Source organism: Myotis lucifugus, unplaced genomic scaffold (assembly GCF_000147115.1).
Source record: "Myotis lucifugus unplaced genomic scaffold, Myoluc2.0 scaffold_612, whole genome shotgun sequence".
Classification (NCBI taxonomy): Eukaryota; Metazoa; Chordata; class Mammalia; order Chiroptera; family Vespertilionidae; genus Myotis; species Myotis lucifugus.
The window spans coordinates 190834-197006 of record NW_005871660.1 but is presented as its reverse complement, the minus strand read 5'-3'; positions in this window follow the sequence as shown (position 1 = coordinate 197006).

The following is a 6173-nucleotide window of genomic DNA, read 5'->3' as shown; positions in this document are numbered from 1 at the left end:
CAGATTCTCGACCTTTACATTGTTACTATCCTGGTCCGGCAACGGGGGGGGTCCACTGCTGGATGAAAAGATACACACAGTGTGGTCCATCCAGACAATGGAATATTACTCAGCCTTAAAAAGGAAGGAAGTTCTGACACCTGCTACAACATGAATGAACCTTGAGGCCATTATGCTCAGTGAAACAACTCAGACACAAAAGGACAAATACTGCATGAGTCCACTCACTGGAGGTCCTAGGAGAAGTCAAATTTAGACAGAAAGTAGACGGTGGGAGCCAGGGGCTGGGGAGGGGAGTGGGGAGTTAGTGTTTAATGGGGACAGAGTTTTAATTTGGGAAGATAGAAAAGTTCTGGGAATGGATGATGGAGATGGTTGCATAACAATATGAACAGTACACTTAAAAATGGTTACGTTACATTTTATGTTGTGTGTATTTAACCACAATTTTTAAAAATTTAAATAATAATAGCATCCAACCATTATATAGTACTTACTGTGTCCCAGGCACTGTGCTGTGATATATATTGCCTCATTTAATTCTCTCCATTGTCTTTGAATTCAGGACAACAATCATCACTCCCATTTTACAGATGGGGCAACTGAGGCTCAGAGACATGCAGTGATTTGCCCAAGTTCTCACAGCCAGGATTAGACCGCCTAGCCACGGTACATACCACTTGTGAACCACAGGGCCTCTCATTGTTACTGCTTCAGCTAAAAAGGAAGGGACCTGTCACGGAGATGCAATGCTGAGGCAGGTGACATCGCTGGCCCGGGTCCCTCGGCATCAGTTCCGAGCTGGGATGGGGACCCAAGAGGGTCCTAGCCAGCGCAGCCACTGCAGGCCTGATGTGTGAAAAGGGACTTCTACACCACGAGAGCAGAGGAGCTTGTGCTGATGTTGTAGGTTCGAGCCTTCATTTACAGCTTCGCTCTGAGCCTCAGTTTCCCTTACTGCAAAGCTGAAAAAAGCGCTGTGGAAGCAGCTAAGGATGATGGGTACCTGGGGAGACCCAGAAGTCCAAATAAAGGCTTTGTGAACCTCAGTTCCTCATCTGCAGCATGGAGATAATATTTGATAAAAATAACTATTACTATTAATGTTATTACTTTTCCATCTCTGCAAGACGCTACATTGGGGGCTGGATTATTTCCTGGGTGGGGCCATCCTGGGCACTGTGGGGTGTTGAACAGCATCCCTGGCCCCCATGCACTTGGAGCACCCCGTAGTCAGGACAACCAAAAATGTCTCCAGACACCCCAAGGACGCCAAGGACCACCTTGGCCGGGACTCCTGTTCACGCCACAGGGTTGGGAGCCTATGGTGAGTTAGTCTATCTGAGAGCAAATGCTAATGAGAATCCCAGCTCCGTTCGTTTGCTGTGTGACCTTGGGCGTGTCCCTTGTTTCTGAGCGGCATCAATAGCCGATCCCTCCTGAAGAACCTGGGATTAAATGAGCCAAAGTCTATAAACCTTATCAGCCAAAGTAAGCGGTCACGGCACTCACCGCAGCTGGGGTCTTCTGGAAGATTCGGACCCACAATCTCGGCCCCTGCACCCTCCCCGCTGGCTGCCTCCTCTCCAGGCCCCAGGTTCAGGGCACCACACAGGCGGGCGTTGGGAACACTTCCTGTGCGGTGGCCCCTGGTGCCCACAGGACCAGGTGGGCCAACCAGAGAACACAGCTGGGGCCGTCCTACTTCCTGCCCCGGGGGGTGCCTCTCACGCTCCCTTGCCTCCACCCCCAAAATAACATATCCCACCCATGCACCCCTCCCCCTCCCCAACCAAAGCGACCAGCACCAGCTGCAGCCAGGCACACTGAACCGGCAGGGCCCGCAACTGCCGCCACAAAGCCTGCCCCGCTGGGAATGTCCTCCCCTTCGCCCATCTCCAGGGGGTGACCTGGCCTCCCCCCGACCCCCCCTGGTCTGAGACTCATGAGCTCTGAGCAGGCAGGGCTGGCTGGAGGAGGGGCCTCCTTTGCCACCCTGGGGGACAGGGGGACCCTCTCTGGCCAGAACTCCTAGATCCCAGGTGCCTCCGTCTTCACCTCAAGACACTCTTTGGTGTGGGGGGAGGGCTGGTTGCCAGGACAACAGCCCCCCATCTCTGCCTGGGAACAAAGGGGCAGCCAGGAGAGCCAAGAACTGCGTGTTCTTCCCCTGCCAACGTGACTGGCACGTCCCGGCAGCTGGCACTCGGAGGGCCGTGTCCTGAGTCTCCGGGCCTGGCCACCCTAGACAAGGCCTTCAGTGTGGGGGGTGGTGGCTGTGGCCCGGAGGGACCTAGTTCCTGGTAAGCTGCCCCTCGGCCTCTGTCCTTCCGGTGCCTTCTGACGAGGAAGTCCGCCCGCTCTGCCTCCCGAACTTCGCTTTAAGGCCAGGGGGCCTCAGATGTCTGGCCGGGAGCTGGATGGGCCACCAAGGCCCCGAGAGAGGGTGGGCGTGGGGAGAGGGAACAAAAGCCCCGTGGAGACCTTCCCGCGGCCAGACCCCTGGCCTGGCATCTGGGCTGAGGGTGCCCCGTGGGACCCGCCTCGCCCGGAAGGGCTGGCCCAGGGACAGTGTGTCTTAGCACATGTCCCCTCCCCCTCCTCCAACCCAGGTGACCGGGCAGGAAGCACTGGACAGCTGGCGCCACGAGGGAGGGGCAGGGTGGGGGAGGGGCTCGGAGGTGGCGCAGGACACAGGCCAGGCCAGGGCCTGCCTGTTAAAAGACCCAGCTTCCTTGGCTGGCGGGCCCAAGGAGACAAAACCTTGCCTCCTGGCCATGGGGCAGCCGCAGCCGGTCGGTCAGGCCGTCCCCCACTGGCCGGTTCTGTGGCGCAGGGCAAGACATGGGCAGGCCTGTCATGGCTGGGTTGGGGCCACCAGAAAAAAATACAGGACACACAGGTAGACAAATGGCTTCTTAGCATACGTGTGTCCTTTGCAATATTTAGGACAAACTTCTGCTTACAAGTATTTTTTGTGTATCTGGAACCTTCTGAACCATGGCCTGTCCACTCTTTCTCTCTGCAGTCTCTCTCCCATCTGCCCCTCTCCCTGCACACCCTGCTATGGGACCTGAGCTCCCACCTGCCCCCCACTCTACTGCTCTTCCTGGCTTAGCTCTGCTGTCCCAAAAGCTTTCTGTTCTCTCAGGACCCCAGGCATAGCCCATGGCCCCAACCCGAGTCAGGTCCTGTCCCTCCATCCTCAGACGTCCAGCACTCCCATCTTCCTCCTGGGAGAAGCCCACGTCCTCCCTGCTCTCCCAAGGCCCTGTAGGACCTACCCAACTCCTCCCTGCCCTCCCCCGCCCCCACTCACTCTGCTCCATCCGCACGGCCTCCTCCCTGTCCCTGCAACAGGGCAGAGTCCTACCCCAGGACCTTTGCACCAGCTGTTGCTGCTGCCTAATGCACACCTCATCCAGAGAGCCACTTAGGTAGTTCAACCACCTCCCTCCTGTAGGTCTCAGCTCAGACGTCACCACCTCAGTGAGGTCTCCCTTGTCCACCTTATTTGAAAATCACAAACTGCCCCGACTCTCCGTCCTCCTTTCTGCTGTAGTTTTCTCCACAGCTCACGCCACCTTCCAACAGACTCTATAATGTGTACTTTGTAGTTTTGTATCTGGTCCATCTCCCTCCAAGAGGGCAGGGGATGTTCTCTTCCTGGTTCACTGCCATATCCCCAGAAGGGCACACAGGAGGCACTTAATAAACACTTCCTCAAAGAATCAACATCGCGGCGTTGGAATGTCCTCCTACACCCGCCTTCCACCTTTCTAAGTGCTACCCTTTCTTCAAGCCTCACCTAAGAAAGGTGGGCTTGTTTTCCTTTTCCAGGTCTTTCCTTTCGCAGGGCCTCCACAGGGAGGCCCAAGAGATCTTTCAAATGTTCCAACCTGTCTTCCTGACTCTGCTCTAGAGTCTTCTGTGGCTCCCCAGTGCCCTCAGGACTCTGTCAGTCTGGCCCTTGCCAGCCTAACTCTAACTCCATCTCTCCTCCTTGACACCCTGGCCCCCATAGCATTCTACCCTCCAGCCTCATCTGTACCTTCACACTGTCTGATCCATCTGCCTGAAACAGTTCTCCTATACCTTCACCTGCCTGACCCCTATTCATGTCTTGGGCCTCAGCTTAGACATCACCTCCTCCTGGAAGCCTTCCAGGACTCCCCATTCCCCGCTCAACTGGGTCCAGCCCCTCCTTTGGGCTCCACCGCGCCTGTGCACCCCCTTCACAGCCCTGATCACTCTCTATTTCATCCACCTGGTCACCAGAGCCAACTCACCCACCAGACACAGGAGACTCAGGTTCCGCAACACTTTTAGGGATGAACAAAATGGTTTTATTTTAATTTCTCTGAAAATCAGGAGGAAAAATTAATAAAATGATACCAAGGCAGCTGTAAAAGATAATTTGTAGCATTTTTTTTTTCATGGAGGGAGGGACCTGTGTTGGCAAAAGTGCCCTGGGCCCGTGAAGGTCTTAGTGTGGTCCTGCTGGTCCCATGTGTGTCTCCCCACTGGACTAGGAGTGCCGGGAAGGCTGAGGTGGACACCAGGTCCCCAGGGCTGCCTAGCAAGGGCCTGGCACACAGCAGGTGCTTAATAATTGTTTGTTGAATGGGTGAAAAGCCAATGATTACTGGGTCCTCAAGGCCAGGCCTGGCATGGCGTACACATAATAGGAGATGCTTGATAAACAGATGAATGGACGAGGCAAGGGTCGGAGGGCAGACAAAGGACACCTGGACCCGGCAGAGACCAATCTGGGGCCAGCAGCGCCACCTTGTGGCACATTGCTGGCCTGCTTCTCCCTCCGCTACACTCAGCTGAAAAGAACTGAAGTTTTCAGAGTCCTCCCACTGGAAGGGGTGGAGTGGAGGAAGAAGGAAAAGGAGGGAGGAGGAAGAGGAAGAAGAAGAGAGGGAAGAGCCGGGGGAGAGGGAAAAAGAGGAGGAGGAATCGGAGGAGGGGGAGGAACAAGAGAAGGGGGTATGAGGAGGAGGCGGGGAGGGGAGAGGAGGCAAAGGAGGCAGCAGGCAAAAATCTCAGAAACAAAGACTTGGAAGACAGACAACTCTGGGTGCCAATGGAGGCATGACATCACCTTTCCTTGAGGGCAATACCTGTCCAGGAGCCCCCAAGGCTGAGAGATGACAGATTTTTCCATGAAGACATGGCTGGGGCAGAGAAAGGGAAATGGGTTTAGGACTAGAGCTGTCAGATTTCTCAAAACCAACAAAATAAAAAGGATGCCTAGCTCCATTTGAATTTCAGATCAACAATGAACAAATGTTTAGTATACGTATATCCCAAATATCACATGTGATATACTTAGAGCCCCCAAAGGTATTCATTCTGAATGTGAAGTGAACTGGGCGTCCTGTATCTTACCTGGCAACCCTAGTGTGGGGGAGACGGGGGAGGCAGGCAGGAAGGCTTGCAGGAGGACGGGGCCATGGTGGTGAAAGCAGAGGTGCAGCTGCCTTTCCCTGCCCCTCCTCCACCGCAGGTGCACATGCTCAGTGGCAAATGTCCTTGACTTCGCTCGCTGGGGACTGGAGGGTGGGGGTTGAGCCCCACACCAAGGAAGAAGAGGAGCAAGACTCCTCTTTTTGTTCAGAAGGAGGTGGGGCAAAATCACTAGGACATTATTTTCCAAATCAGAATCGGGTTACAACCCCTTGACCAGGAACATTTTGGCTACGTCCCAGCGCTAAAGGCCACTCAGAAGCTGAAGACTACCAATTACTTATTTATTTATTGAGAAACACAATTTTACTTTATTTTTTTAATTTTTAAAATATTTTGTTGTTGTTTTTAGAAAGGAAGAGAGAATGGAAGAGAGAGATAGAAACACCAATGGAAAAGAAACATTGATCGGCTGCCTCTTGCATGCCCCCTACTGGGGATCGAGCCTGAAACCCAGGCATGTGCCCTGACCAGAAATCAAACATTTGACCTCTTGGTTCATGGGTCGACGTTCAACCACTGCACCACATTGTCAGGGCTACCAGTGACTTTAGAGTTATATGACTTTAGAACTGTGTGACCTTGTGTTTTTTGTTTGTTTTTTAAAATATATTTTTATTGATTTCAAAGAGGAAGGGAGAGAGAGAGAGAGAGAGATAAAAACATCAATGGATGAGAGAGAATCATTGAGTGGGTGC